Source organism: Octopus sinensis, linkage group LG9, assembly GCF_006345805.1.
Source record: "Octopus sinensis linkage group LG9, ASM634580v1, whole genome shotgun sequence".
Taxonomy (NCBI): Eukaryota; Metazoa; Mollusca; class Cephalopoda; order Octopoda; family Octopodidae; genus Octopus; species Octopus sinensis.
This window is the reverse complement of record NC_043005.1, coordinates 106,444,296-106,459,295: the sequence shown is the minus strand read 5'-3', so window position 1 is coordinate 106,459,295 and position 15,000 is coordinate 106,444,296.

Below are 15,000 nucleotides of genomic sequence, written 5' to 3'. Positions count from 1 at the left end.
GTATGTATATGCGTGTGTGTGTGTGTGTGTGTGTGACTTGTGTGTGACTTGTGTGTGTTGAGTATGTGCGTGTAAATTAAATGAGATAAAGGACCCAGCAGGGGAATACTCAATTTGACTAATGCCATGTTGTTAGGTAAAATTAAGAGGAAATGTACTGAAAGTCCTTTGCCACAAAAATCTCAATGAGCTGAAATTTACCTCTGATCGGAGAAAGGTAATTAAAACCTGGAGGGTTTTTTTTATGTGAATCTGAAATAAAAAAAAAGGTATTAATTTTTCTAAGTTGATTCTAAATTCAGACTTTGAGGAAATTGTGAATATTGTTAACAGAGAAGATGACAGATAAGTACATGCGTTTCGATTTTTTTTTATCTCATCAGTGAAGCAAGGCGAAACTGACTCGCGTTTTCTCATTCAAAAATAGTTTCCTTCAAACTTAGAAATGAGTCGCGGCGATGTTTTAACTTGAAGTAATTGAGTAGTTGAAGATATTTTAACTTGAAGTAATGAAAATAATATGAGCTAAAGGAAATAACCTAAATGGACTACTGGCGTCGATTTAAGTAAATAAATCAAGGGGCGGACTCGCGGTCAGAGGATCGCGGTTTCGATTCCCAGACCGGGCGTTGTGTGTGTTTATTGAGTAAAAACACCTAAAAGCTCCATGATGTTCCGGCAGGGAGTGGTAGTGGCCTCTGTTGTACTCTTTTGCCACAACTTTCTCTCACTCTCTCTTTCTGCTTCTTGAGTAACGCTGCGATGGACTGGCGTCCCGTCCAGCTGGGGGGAACACATACGCCACAGAAACCGGGAAACCGGGCCCATGAGCCTGGCTAGCCTTGAAAAAGGCGACGTTTATCGTTATATATTTTGACCAAGTGCATGACAATATAGTATGATTGCTGCGTCTATAATAATAGGTTTGGTCAAGCAAGGCTGACCTCGAGTTAAACAAGTACGACAGACAAACAGACGCAGACCAAACAGTTGTGCTTGGAATGCCTCCACGTCATTAGATCAAACATTTTCGAGGCTGATCTGCGATTAAACACAAATAGACACATCAGATACATGCCGAACAGTGGCCACAACTGGAATGCCTTCCATCATAGGTTTGTTCAATCAGCTCTAGCCTGGGGCTAAACATTGATGACAAAAACAAACAAACAAACAAAATGACACGCAAATTCAGGAAGTGTTCCACGACTTTCTAGAAATTGCAGTCAATCACAACCTACTGTCTTACAAAACGAAGGTTATATTGAATAACATCTGTTTGAAAAGCGATGGGAGTGTCACGATTGGAACGTCATTGATCATATATGGTGCTGAATTGTAGCTAAGCACTATATGTTGCTAAGCATATGTGTCTAAGTAATAACAACAAGTACGATAAATGCTCAACTAAAGATCCTCACACTGGTTGCTTTTCATGCTAGAAATAGTAACCGTGTGTCCTTCATAACACTTCTATTTTCTTGAAAATAAGGATGCATGTGAAGAAAAATGATTCGGTGGTCATAGGTAGGAGGCATTTCCTCGTATTTCTGAAAGAAAAGGACTACACCTAGAGTTACATAACAGCAACAACAACAACGACTACATTTACGTGACCAGTTATATTATGTATATGACTTTGGTAAAAGCGAAAAGTGGTTTCGTTCATTCTTGACCGCAGGCGCAGGAGTGGCTGTGTGGTAAGTAGCTTGTTTACCAACCACATGGTTCCGAGTTCAGTCCCACTGCGTGGCACCTTGGGCAAGTGTCTTCTGCTATAGCCCCGGGCCGACCAAAGCCTTGTGAGTGGATTTGGTAGACGAAAACTGAAAGAAGCCCGTCGTATATATATATGTGTGTGTGTGTGTGTGTGTGTTTGTGTGTGTGTGTGTGTTTGTTCCCCCTCCATCGCTTGACAACCGATGCTGGTGTGTTTACGTCCTCGTAACTTAACAATTCAGCAAAAGAGACCGATAGAATAAGTACTAGGCTTACAAAGAATAAACCCTGGGGTCGATTTGCTCGACTAAAGGCAGTGCTCCAGCATGGCCGCAGTCAAATGACTGAAACTAGTAAAAGAAAAGAAAAGAAAGAAAGAAAGTGTTGGTATTCAAAAACGATATTTTGTTGCTTAGCCATGGATCAGCCATCATCAGGCAGACAACAAATCATCAGAAACAGTCCGTTTTTAGACATCCCTCATTTATCAGACGCAGTATATAGTGGATTACTTTAGCTAAAGGGTCTTAGTTTTTAAAGGTGGTCAGTAGGATTGTAATATGAGTGAAATTTGGTCGTTATTTCTATCTGCTCCATTGACCACATACAGACCACCGATGATAATTATGGTCACCACCATCATCCTTAACACTACTACAGCACTACTACAACCTACCTGAACCTAACCATCACCCTCCCACCACCACCACTACATCATTATTATGCTACCATCAACAACACAATACTATCACCATCCGATAACAACATCACTACCACCAACACCACCATCATTATCATCCTCATCACTACTTTTCCACGACGCCCCATTAGCATCATTCTCACAACCACTACCCCTTCAAGAAACATTACTCCACCACTATCATCACCACCACTATTGTCATCAACAACACCACTACTATAACCATCACCGCCATCATCATTGCCTTTATCATCACCACTATCATCATTATCATCATTATCGAGATAACAAAGAAGAGGTGATGAGGTGATCCAGCATCCAAATCGTGTTTAGATTCCATTATACAATCTTAAAATTGCCGTATTAAGTAACGTTGTGCTACATATGGTCGTGGTTGGAACGTTTTTGGATCGTCTGTTCAATCAGATTCAACCTTGGTCTAACAGTGGTTCCCAAAGTGGGCGGTGTTGACCCCTGGAGGCGATGGAAAGTATCCAGGGAGCACTGAAGAAAAGTGGGCCGATAATGAGGAAGCGATTCATGCAAAAATTAGGGCGATAATGGGCTGGTGTTTCATGTAAAAGGAACAAGATAATGGCTTCATTAGATTAAGTTTTATTTGGGAAATACAGTTGTTTGAATTTGCTTCAGAAAGAGGTCTATGCATGTAATGTTTAGTTGGGGTGGGGCGCTAGGAATGTGACATGGGTCTTAAGGGGGCAGAAGCCCGAAAAAGTTTGGGAACCACTATATCATTTGAGTTTGCTAGAGTATACTGACAGTTCGAAAAGAAAGCAGGTTTTTATTTGCTTACAATTCTATCAGCCCTTGCTTGTTCCTTCTCGAGCCACGCATGGCTCATAAGAGCCGATTTCTCGGTTTCCTTGACGTATGGGTTACCCACCTGGATGGGACGCCGATCCGTCGCAGGTGAGCTGCTAGATGCAAGAGGAAAAAGTGAGAGAAAGTTGTGGTGAAAGAGTCAGCAGACGCCTGCCATTGCCTTCTGCTGGAGCTGCATGGTGCTTATGTGTTTCGCTCATAAACACACACATCACCCGGTCTGAGATTCGAACCCGCGATCCCTCGACCGCGAGTCCGCTGCTCTAACCACTAGGCCATGTGCCTCCACTATCAGCCCTTAAAAACAATATACACACCTTAATTTATACTTATTGAGTAAAATACAAGTATACACTATTATTAATCCAGCACAAGTCCACATACTCAAACAAAAGAAGAGTCAACATATCTAAACAAATGAACCAATACATTCACCTGATTAATATTGAATTCACTCATTTTTAATTTCCATTTAATATTCTAATTACACTTTATTATAATTTAAAAGCACAGAGTCAGATGAACCGGGTTCAAATTCTATGGCCATTTTAGGTAATCAAACGGCTGTGTCCGAGAAATATAAAATACATTGTTACATAAAATCATAATATTCAGTTGCTTTGAATTTGCTTCAGGAAGAGGTCTAAGCTTGTGATGTTTTGTAGGGCTAGCGGCACTGGGAATGTGACCTGGGTGTCAAGGGGGCGGAATCCCGAAAACAACTGGCACTGACACTCTGTCGCTTACAACGACGGGGGTCCCAGATGATCCGATCAAGGGAACAACCTACCAGGGAAATCAACGTGCAAGTTGGGTGACCACACCACAGACACGTGTACCCTTAATAATAGGTCTAAGGGAGATTCAGCGTGAGACAGTAAGTGACAAGGCCGGCCCTTTCAAATACAGGCAATCCTTATTTATGCCGGCTGAGTGGACTGGAGCAACGTGAAATAAAAGCGGGAGTCGAACTTGAGACTTCACGATTGTGAGCCGAATACCCTAACCGCTGAGCCACGCGCCTTCGCCGTCATCATCATCATCATCATCATCATCATCATCCACGACAACAACTGTGTACTCAAGTTCATCTTAGTTGCGAAATGTATCAATTACAAAAACTTATGTTGTGGGAGAGAGGGAAAGACAGACAGACAGAGAAAGAGAAAGAGCTGTGATGTTGTGATGGGCATGCTTTACTCTGAAAGCATGAATGACATAATCAAGATGAAATGGATGTAGCTGATTATCGAAACATGAACCCCAAATTCCCTACCTGATATGACCAGCGTATCTCTTTCAAATTACATGTAGTCCTGGGTGCACTTTTGTATGAAACATGATGGTCACGGCTGGAATGGCTTTGATCTTAAGTTTGCATAATCAAGTTTAGTTAGGGGTTAAACAGCATAAACACCATCAGTGTCGTCGACATCATCATCATCAGCAGCAGCAGCATCATCATCATCATTAACATCATCACTACCGCCACGACCACCGCCATTACTACCACCACCACCACTACCACCACCACCACTTACAGCCACGACCAGGAACACCACCACCAACAACAACGCTATAACTACAACTAACACCACCGCCATCATCATCATCATCATAACCTCTACCACCACCAACAACAACACCATCACCATCGCTACCACCAACAACAACACGACCCGTGATATTAACAAAATTTCCTGAACCACTACCACAAACCCCATCATCATAACCATCATCATGATCAACGGTACCATCATCACCACCACCACCATCATCATCATTCCCACCACTCCCTCCTCATCATCATGACCACCACCACCACTACCACTACCATCATCATCATCATCATCACCACCACCACCCTCATCATCACCATCATCATCATCATCATCACCACCACCACCACTACCCTCATCATTATGGCCACCACCTCCCTCACTACCACCACCACCACCACCACCCCTACCACCCTCATCATCACCATCATCATCATCACCACCACCACCACCACCCTCATCATCACCATCATCATCATCACCACCACCACCATCACACACACCACCACCGCCACCACCCTCATCATCATCATCACCACCTTCGTCGACACCGTTACCACAATTTCCTTTTGTACCACTAACACCATCATCATAGCCATCATCACCACCACCACCACCACCCTCATCATCATCATCATCACCACCATCATTCCCATTGTCATCACAACAACCTCAGTCATCATCCTCATCATCATCATCATCGTCTTCATTAAAAATGCGAACAGATTCAGGTGAGGACGCAGAATTTTCATAATTAGCTCCAGAGGAAGTTATTGGTTGTTGTTGTTGTTGATGATGATGTCATTGTTGTGGAGTTGGTAAAATTGGTGGTAGTTGTGGTGGTAGCTGTAGTAATGATGGTCGCTGTCATAGTAGTAGTAGTAGTAGTAGTAGTAGTAGTAGTAGTAGTAGTGGTGGTGGTGGTGGTGGTGGTGGTGGTGGTGGTGGTGGTGGTAGTGGTGGTAGTTGTGGTTGTGGGGGTGGTTGAGAATGGTGGTGGTGGTGGTGGTGGTAGTAATAGTAGTAAGAGGAGGAAGAGGAGGAAGAGGAGGAAGAGGAGGAGGATACTTTCTAGTTGGAATGATAATTATGGACAATAGGGTGGGTGTTCTTTGCATTACTGGTTGTGATAGTGATGGTTTTGTGGTTGGTGGTGATGATGATGATGATGATGATGATGGTGGTGGTGGTGGTGGTGGTGGTGGTGGTGATGATGATGATGATGATGTTGATGGTGATGATGATGATGATGATGATGATGATGATGGTAATGATGATGCTGGTCGTGATGGCGGTGATCGTAGTGATGTTGATGATGACAGTGGTAGCGACTGATCATATTGATGGTGTTGGTAGGGAAAGTGGTTGTGGTGGCAGCGGTGGTAGCGGTAATACCTACAGTCGTGGTGGTGGTGGTGGTGCTGGTGCTGGTGATGATGGTGATGATGGTGATGAAAGAAGTTTTTGTGACGGCGGTGGTAGAAGAGGTGATAGTTTTGTATGGGTGTTAGTCGTGGTGTCAGTTACGGTTGTTGTGAGAAAGTTGTCGTCGTGGTCGTAATATTTGTGGTTTATATTGACGTAAATGTGGCCACCACGACGGTTGATAGTATGAGAATGTGATGTGGTTGCGGTTGTGATAGTGGGAGTGTAATAAGTAAAGATGTAAGAAGGGGTAGTGGTAAGAGGAGGATAAATCAACGCCTGTGGTGATGGAGGTGGTGATGTACCTGGTGGTTTATGTAGCAGCTAATGGTGTGCAGTAGAGCTGTTCATGGCAGCAGTGTGGGCGATAGTTGTGTTAATGAGGTAGTGATAATGGAGACAGTGGAAATGATTGTGGTGGTGGTGGTTTGGGTCTGATGGTATGCTGAGGTGGTGTGTGGTGACGCTGATGGGAATTATGATCAGGTACCGATGGACCGATGGGCCGATGTGTTGAAAAACTGAGGTGCCGAGGGGATCGCTGTATCAGCATTTATCATATAAGTAGGAGGGTGCTTGTGTTGTATGAGGGAGAGGAATGAGTGTGCATGAAAGAAAGAGTAATTAGTAACATAAAAATGGGCCATAAATTTCTTTTGATGCCCAGCGGTCAGTTAATATAACCAAAGAACAAAACGAAACCTTGATTAAGGGGTAAGAATAGATGGAATTAAAACTCAAAGCCTATGTTGTTTGTCAACGTAGTTTTGCAGTTCTAGCAAATTGTGACAAAACTTCTATCAACTTATCAACATGAATGTCAATCAGAGAATCCATATTTGTTGTATGTGAGTTGATCAAAGTAACTCTTTGGTGAAAGAAGTCAACAAAGTGAGACTGCTATCTGACCTCACGGTGAAGGTGATGGAGCGATGGTGGTGATGAAGCTATTATAAGCAAAGGTCCTTGTTTCAGGCCTCAGTTGATTACAGCTAGTTAGAAATTGTTGTAACAAATTATATTAGCTCTAGCAAACACACACACACCACACACATATATATATATACATATGTGTGTGAGTATTTATGCGTACATATATATATATATAATATATATATATATATATATATATATATATATATATATACGTGTGCATGTATATAAAAACTTTATATCGTGTGTGTATCCACATACATATTTACAGACACGCTCGCACACCTATACATACGCACAAATACACGTCCACAGTTTCCACTGATGTCTACTTACGAAGTACTTATAATTAATATACCTCCCCATTTATTTTATTTTCATTGAAGATACATTATTGTTATACTGTCCCTCATCAGCACCAACGCCGTCGACAACATCGCCATTCAAAATCCTTCGTTAATAAGTCTCTTAGATTGCTTCTTGATTGGTTAATATTAATTCCGTTCTTTCTGTTGCCTGTCGTGGAATTTAAACACTTTCCTTTAATATTAGGTCTCTTAACAAACATCTAAAGGATATTAACAACAACAATAACAACAACGACAACAACAAAAACAAAAACAAATATAAATAAATAAAAGTGTCGAAAATTACCAGAACCAACTTGCAACGTTGAGGAAAGTTATTTATTAAATCTTTACTACATTTGTGATTGTTTGTTGATTGGCTTAAGTGTTTAGGCAAAGTAGCGTATTATTACCTCTCGTGAACTGAAAACTGTCAGAGGAACGTATTACACACATTATGGCCTTTACGTATACACCTTAGAAGTTAGAATTATGTTTGTTTCTACATTACATTCATACATACATAGAGTGTGTGTCTATATATGTGTATATATATATATATATATATATATATGTGTGTGTGTGTGTGTGTGTGGTGTGTGTGTGTGTGTGTGTGTATGTATATACACACACATACATACATACATACGTGTATATGCAAGTAGCTATATAAACGGGTTAGATTTAATACCTCCTCCTCTCTCCCTCTTTCACAGCAGACACATGGTACATACACATACTCACGCATACACAAATACACAGACACACATACACACACACACACACAAACACTTTATTTTAATCAGATTTGATTTCCTTATCAGTTTTTTCAGCATGTATATGGACTTGTGCATGTCTCTGGATGTTAAGCATAAACTACACTCATTCACAAATGTGTTTGTGTGTGTTTTGCGTGTGAATGTGTGCATGTGTGTGCAAGAACCGTTTTATTTTTTATATATAATAAATTCTGAACACTAGTTTAATTATTCCAAAACTAATTACATTACTAAGTACCCTCAAATTGGTGGTTCTTTTCAACATTAATTGTATTACATTAAAAGTATCGTCATAACATGAGGAGAGAACGTTTTTTTGCGAACTCAACAACCATTACTTTCGTCATACTGAGTACTTTATTGGCTATAAAATGGATTGAACTCATGGACATACGGCTGTGACTAGTTCAGGTCATTAAATTGTCAACTGTTTTCCCCGTTGATACATTAAACTTCATATTCATCGAAGTCTATCTGGATTGTAGGCTGTGAGGCTGCATGTTGTATGTCTGAATCATAGCCTTATAAAACATGTTTTTTTTTTTATTATCGTTGTAAATTTCTATCTCTATTGTAACCCTTTTGTTACCATATTTTCAATGGCATATACTGTCAATGCATTTCATTTAATTTTGATGATAATAAAAAGTTTAAAGAAATTGAATAAATTAACTAACCTTTTCATTATCAATTTGCAATTTGATTTGTAACTTTCTAAGAAGTCTTTGCATAAAATCATAATGGGCCATTTTAATTCAATACGAATATTTTGAAACGGAAATTTGTGTGTATAGAAGAAGCAGATATAACTTCGTGTGGGTGGATTCCAACATAGTTAACTACTGACTTTATGTCGGTGAACACACAAGACCAGGTTTTGTCAATATAAGAGGTCAAAATCGTTTGAAGCCATCTAATTATATGAACGCTAATTGCTTTATCCCAGGCCAACCATTATTTGTCCCAACAGCAGATAACCTATAGGCTAACCATAGTTCCATTCTACTGCAGATAATCTAAGCCGATCATGGTTTCATCTTAGAATAAATTTTCTATAGGACAATCTGTCGTAGTTACATCATATTATAGATACCCTTTAGAAGAAACGTAGTTCCATCTTATAGCAGATAATATATAAGACGACCACAGTTTCTACCCTATTGCAGACGACCAATAGGTAAACCATAATTCCATCTTATTTCAGACATTCTATAGCCTAACCAACCATAGCTCCATCCAATTACAGATATTTCTTTCTGACTTGGGTGTAAGGGAGACATTTTATTCAATGTTCATCTCTCGTGCATATCCAGAACTCCATTAGCCAGTATGACGCTTTCTTTTAAAGATGGTATTAAGGAAGATTTACTTGCTGTTTCTGACAGTTTTAGTGTCCACGTAGAGTCTTCTTATCTCGATCTACTTCAAGATTTAAAAAATAAGATGGGCGTTTAGAATATTTTTTTTTTTCCTATTTTCAATCCTTAGTCAGAACTGAAACGGCAGCGTCCATGACAAGGTTTCAAGATTGTGAAAGATTTTTCCTATCGGAGACTTGGTCCGAAAACTTGCAACAGAGTGGGTCTCATTACAAACAAGCAAGGTACAAGTGTTGGTGTTAAACTTAATTACTGATTAATCCTACCATTCAAAGACAAGCTTCCACACAGTTTCCATGTACCAACTTTCACTCAGCAGGTTTTTGGTTATTGGAAGACACTTGTTTAAGGAACAGTTCAAGAAAGTTGAGCTGAAGACATTGTTGTGAAGCTTACGGGTTAACTATCCAGCCATGATTATCTTCATGCCGTTAAGCACAATGGTGTGAAGCCTGTAATGATATTTTATCAATTCTGCAGTGAAAATCAAACTAGAACCAACAAACATACTAAATTGTATGTTGTATGACAATTATTCCGAACAACACAATATCTTAAAGTTTTTCCTTATTTCTGTGGAAATATTTCAATAATTATCAGATGGAAATAATTGTTACACGTTTTAAAAATTGTTGGAAAAACGTCCAGCTGACTTTGTCTCTAATTAGGTTCTCTTATACCGAAGTAGCATTTGAAAAATCATTACGAATTTACAAAAAAATTTTTGAACGATTTGTTATTTTAAGAGGTAGGAGGATGTCTTTAATTATAAAATATTTGATATTTTAGTTTGCTTTAATTATCTTGACATTTTCAAAAAATAATTCCAAAGCATCTAACAACCTTTCTATAATCTCTCTTTCTCAAGAAGAATAGTGGATTTAGCAAGAAAAGCGGCAGAGAAAAAATAACAGCTGGATGTATAATAAATGATATTCAGAAAAGTATTGTATCAGGATTAAATTTAAAACACAACAGACAGCAAATTACTGAAAATAACTATATGTGTATATATGTGTGAGATAACATATATAAGTGTGTATGTTTCTATATTTGCGTCAGTATTTGGGTCATGCGTTTGTAAATATTATTTCTTTTGATTTCTTACGGTATATATATAGGTAGGCATACACATAGAAATATCAGACAATTAAGTTAGACTCAACACATTTCTAGCACGTGCAAGAAGTAGTGTGCATTTTTATGTGTTGTACTACGGAGAAGCAGAACAAAGATATATATGTGAGGTGGGCGTGTGTGTGTGTATAAATATTTATGTATGTATGTGTGTATAAGCATATATTTATTCATATATGTGTACACATCTCTCTCCCTCCCTCTCTCTCTCTCTTTCTCTCTCTCTCTCCATATATATATATGTATATATATATATATATATAGATAGATAGATATACATAATATATATTTACACTATATGCTATGTATATACATACATGCGTATAAATACATACGTATACACAACAGACGCACATGTGCACATAAATAACACACACACGCACGTATATATATAATATACTGAGTATATATATATATATATATACTTCTCAAATCATGCCAAAACCGTAACAGACAATTTGGTTAAAAACATCTCTCTAAGATTGTCTGGCCTGTCCGCCAGTGCCGATATTTTTATGCAGAAAGCGGATTTTTATAACGCCGCACTATCCAAGGCCGGTTATAGGCAGAAGGTATTTATATGATCCGGCCCTTCCGATGCCATCATTCGGTCATCAGGATAGGGCCGTATATAATACATTAACATTTTAAGTAAGGACGGGAGCGCGGCGGATACCGGGGTAGTCGCTCCCGCATTTAATTTAGCGAACAAGGATAATTATCGGTCCGGGAGGTCTTACACTAACCCAAGACCCGTTATTCATCCGAGAATAACCCACCCAAATGCGAGAGCTGGCGTCCCGACCCATCACACTGATAGGAAAGCATATATGGTTTGTAATCCCCTTTGGTAAGCAGATTAGAACTAACCTCCCCCTCATGTTTAGACAGCCATCGCCAATAACTTCCCCAGAAATTCCAAATATTACTCCACGGTTAACTCACATAAAGTTAGGATAGCTTTCTCCAACACTAAAAACCTCGCCCAGATAATCGCCTCCCATAATAATAGGCTACTTACTAAGACCCTATCACCTTTTTCCGGAGGCACAGCCTCTTCCGCTCCCGGCTTAATGCTCAGTAGGAATAATTATAGTAGTAATAATGATATGAGAGCCAGTACAGTGACACATAATCTCAGCTCCAGCCAGGGAGTACCCACTAGGGGTATAGTTATAAATAGGGGTGTTGGTTGATGGTAACAATGGGAGCAGGGTAGAGAGCCCCTTTAGCATCCCCAGCATCATTTCCCGCAATAGCAGTACCACGGGCAGTAGCAATGACAGCACTCTGATAGATAGTGGAGAATCAGGGGTTATTCCTATAGTTAATAGTGACGTAGTGGAAAATAGAGCAGTAAGCGGCTGCAGGTCTCGGAACGAATATAGTGACAGGAACGCAGTTCTAATTTCAGAAACCAATCCTAGCAGAGTAAGATTCACGTCGGCGAACTCCAGATCAAAAACGCCGTCTACCAATGCAAGGTTTACACGGACTCAGATGCCTTCACTTATATAGGGGCATCGTCCTCAAGATTGTCTTTGCGTGTCTCCAACCATTACGCAACTTTTCGGGACGTGAACAAGCGCCAGACCACGGGACTCAGTAAGCTAATATGGCGACTGAAGGATGCGAACTTAAGCTATAGCTGAATGGTCAATTTTGTCGGTGGCCCTCCCATTTGATAGGGGCAGAAGACAGTGCAACCTTTGTGTCTCCGAACTCTTCCATATTTTGTTTGCCAGAGGCCGGATGGTAAACGGGCTCTTCAGTCGGCTTTTCGATGCCCCCATTGGCGGCGTTACACTTATCTGGCCTTTAAATAGCGTTTATAAATAAGACCGGCACCCATAGCCCTTGGTAACAAATTCTGAAATAGATTTTAAGATATCTACATTAACCACTGCAAGGGAATTACTCCTGTAAGACAAACGGGGCTTGTTTTTTCACAGCGGGGTTTCCTTGTCAAGGTAGGCTTAGATGAACACACACACACACACATAAAACATAAAATATATATATATAATTTCTTTATTTTTTTCTTTCTGCCACCCAACGGTTATCACGGCAGTAGCCACTGACAGCCGAACGATCAAACGCACACAACGTACACAAAAATGTTTTCTACCCCTACGCCAACACACACATATATAGAACAGTATACACACACACACGTCTCTAAGTAGATTTTTTCTCGCCCCTTATAAAACATCCAATATTCTTTAAATAGTCAGAACTTTATTCTCGGTCACAAAGAACATCTATACACCCTAACCCACATGTTTGACCGATGCCTGACCTGTTGAATTCTTCAGCCACCGGTCCTCAACATACACTGATAAACAGTTTCGCCATGGGCTCTTAGGAGCACAGTTCGATTTGTTTTTTGCTCTGCCTCTGTTCTGTTTTTGTTTTTCCAACGGATTTCCTTTTTTCTTCCTGAAGAGAAAGACACAATATGGTCCCATTATTCAATCGGATTTTGGTAATTTGTGCCTTTCGAAACACGTGTAGAATGAAATAAAACGATTTCTGTTCAATCTGCGTTCAGCTCCATTTCTTCAATTCACCAATAATGTTTTAATTTCAATTATCCGCACCAACGCACGGTTGCAACGCCAGATGGTTGTACCTCCAACCGTGCTGTTCACTGCTGTGATTTTTGCTACTAAGGTATCGGTTAAACTTTTGATTAATCTACTACAAGATTATTCATCTTTCTATTTCACATAATATATATATATATATATATATACTGAGTATATATACAAATGTGTGTATATAAATGCATATATATATACTCACATACATATTTACAAGCAAACACCAGTCCGCAGCTAAATCCGAGTCTATTAATGTATAAAAGAAATGAAATTCATCGAATCCACTATATTTTGTAGGTGTTGCTTGAAAGGAAGCCAGTCATTTCCACTTAATTCGGGAAACTTAATTCACTTAGAATTGTTGTATCCAAGCAATTCAGAAGATGGTGCAACTCCATCTTCAAAACATACGTCAGAAAGAATACCTATTCTATAGGCCATCTGTCGTAGTTCCTTTTATTACAGCCAACTGATAGCTATAGAACGCAAAAAAAATTTACTCTTGTTTTTCTGTTTTTCTCTATGTTTGTGTCTGCATTTAGTTCATGTATTCTTTTATTCCGTTATTCTTTTTAGCCCTAACCCAATGACTGACATTTCTTTTCAGTCCCAGAAAATACTTCGTCCCCCAACAGTGATTGATACTTCACAAAGCACATATGAGGAACACAATGGAGAGGTGCTGTAACATCTTGGACTTTGCTGCTACTGTACACATAAGCATCGAAGACCATTTTTCAGAAAAGAGCTACTCGTCTGCCTGGCACAAAATCTTTAACAGGCTCGCTCCAACCTCTCAACCAGAAACATACTGGCGCCTCTGACCGATTTTCTCACCTCTGTTATAATGGTTCTTGGTCTATAGAGCTAACTCATGCCACATCCACTCAATTATTATCGTTCCACTCGTTTCCTGTTCTCCTACCGTTCTTCCTACCGTCGAAATCGTTACAACCAGTCCTTCCTTCCTTGAACGGCAACCCTCTGATATTCTCTCCCTTGTAATATCTTATTTACAGTTATTGACTTACGCTATTCATCCATCAACGGCTTCAATCTTACTTGTTTAGGAGGGCCTGTAGATAGCCGTCAGTACATACACCTATACATATATGTTTGTCTGTGTGTGTTTGTGTGTGTCTGTGTGTGTACATGCGTGCAGATGGATGCATCCTCAGAATATTTCCATCCAAAGAACTTGATGGCATCGTTCTTCTGTTCTCTATAAAAGGTTCATATATGATGTACCTGTCTTTATACTCACTTTACTTGTTTCAGTCATTTGACTGTGGCCATGCTGGAGTCGTGCAAATCCACCCCCGCACTTATTCTTTGTAAGCCAAGTACTTATTCTATCGGTCTCTTTTGCCGAACCGCTAAGTTACGGGGACCTAAACACACCTGCATCGGTTGTCAAGCGATGTTAGGGGGACACACACAGATACACAAACATATACACACACATACACACACACATATATATATATATACGACGGGCTTCTTTCAGTATCCGTCTACCAAGGCTTTAGTTGGCCCAAGGCTATAGTAGAAGACATTTGTCCAAGGTGCTACACAG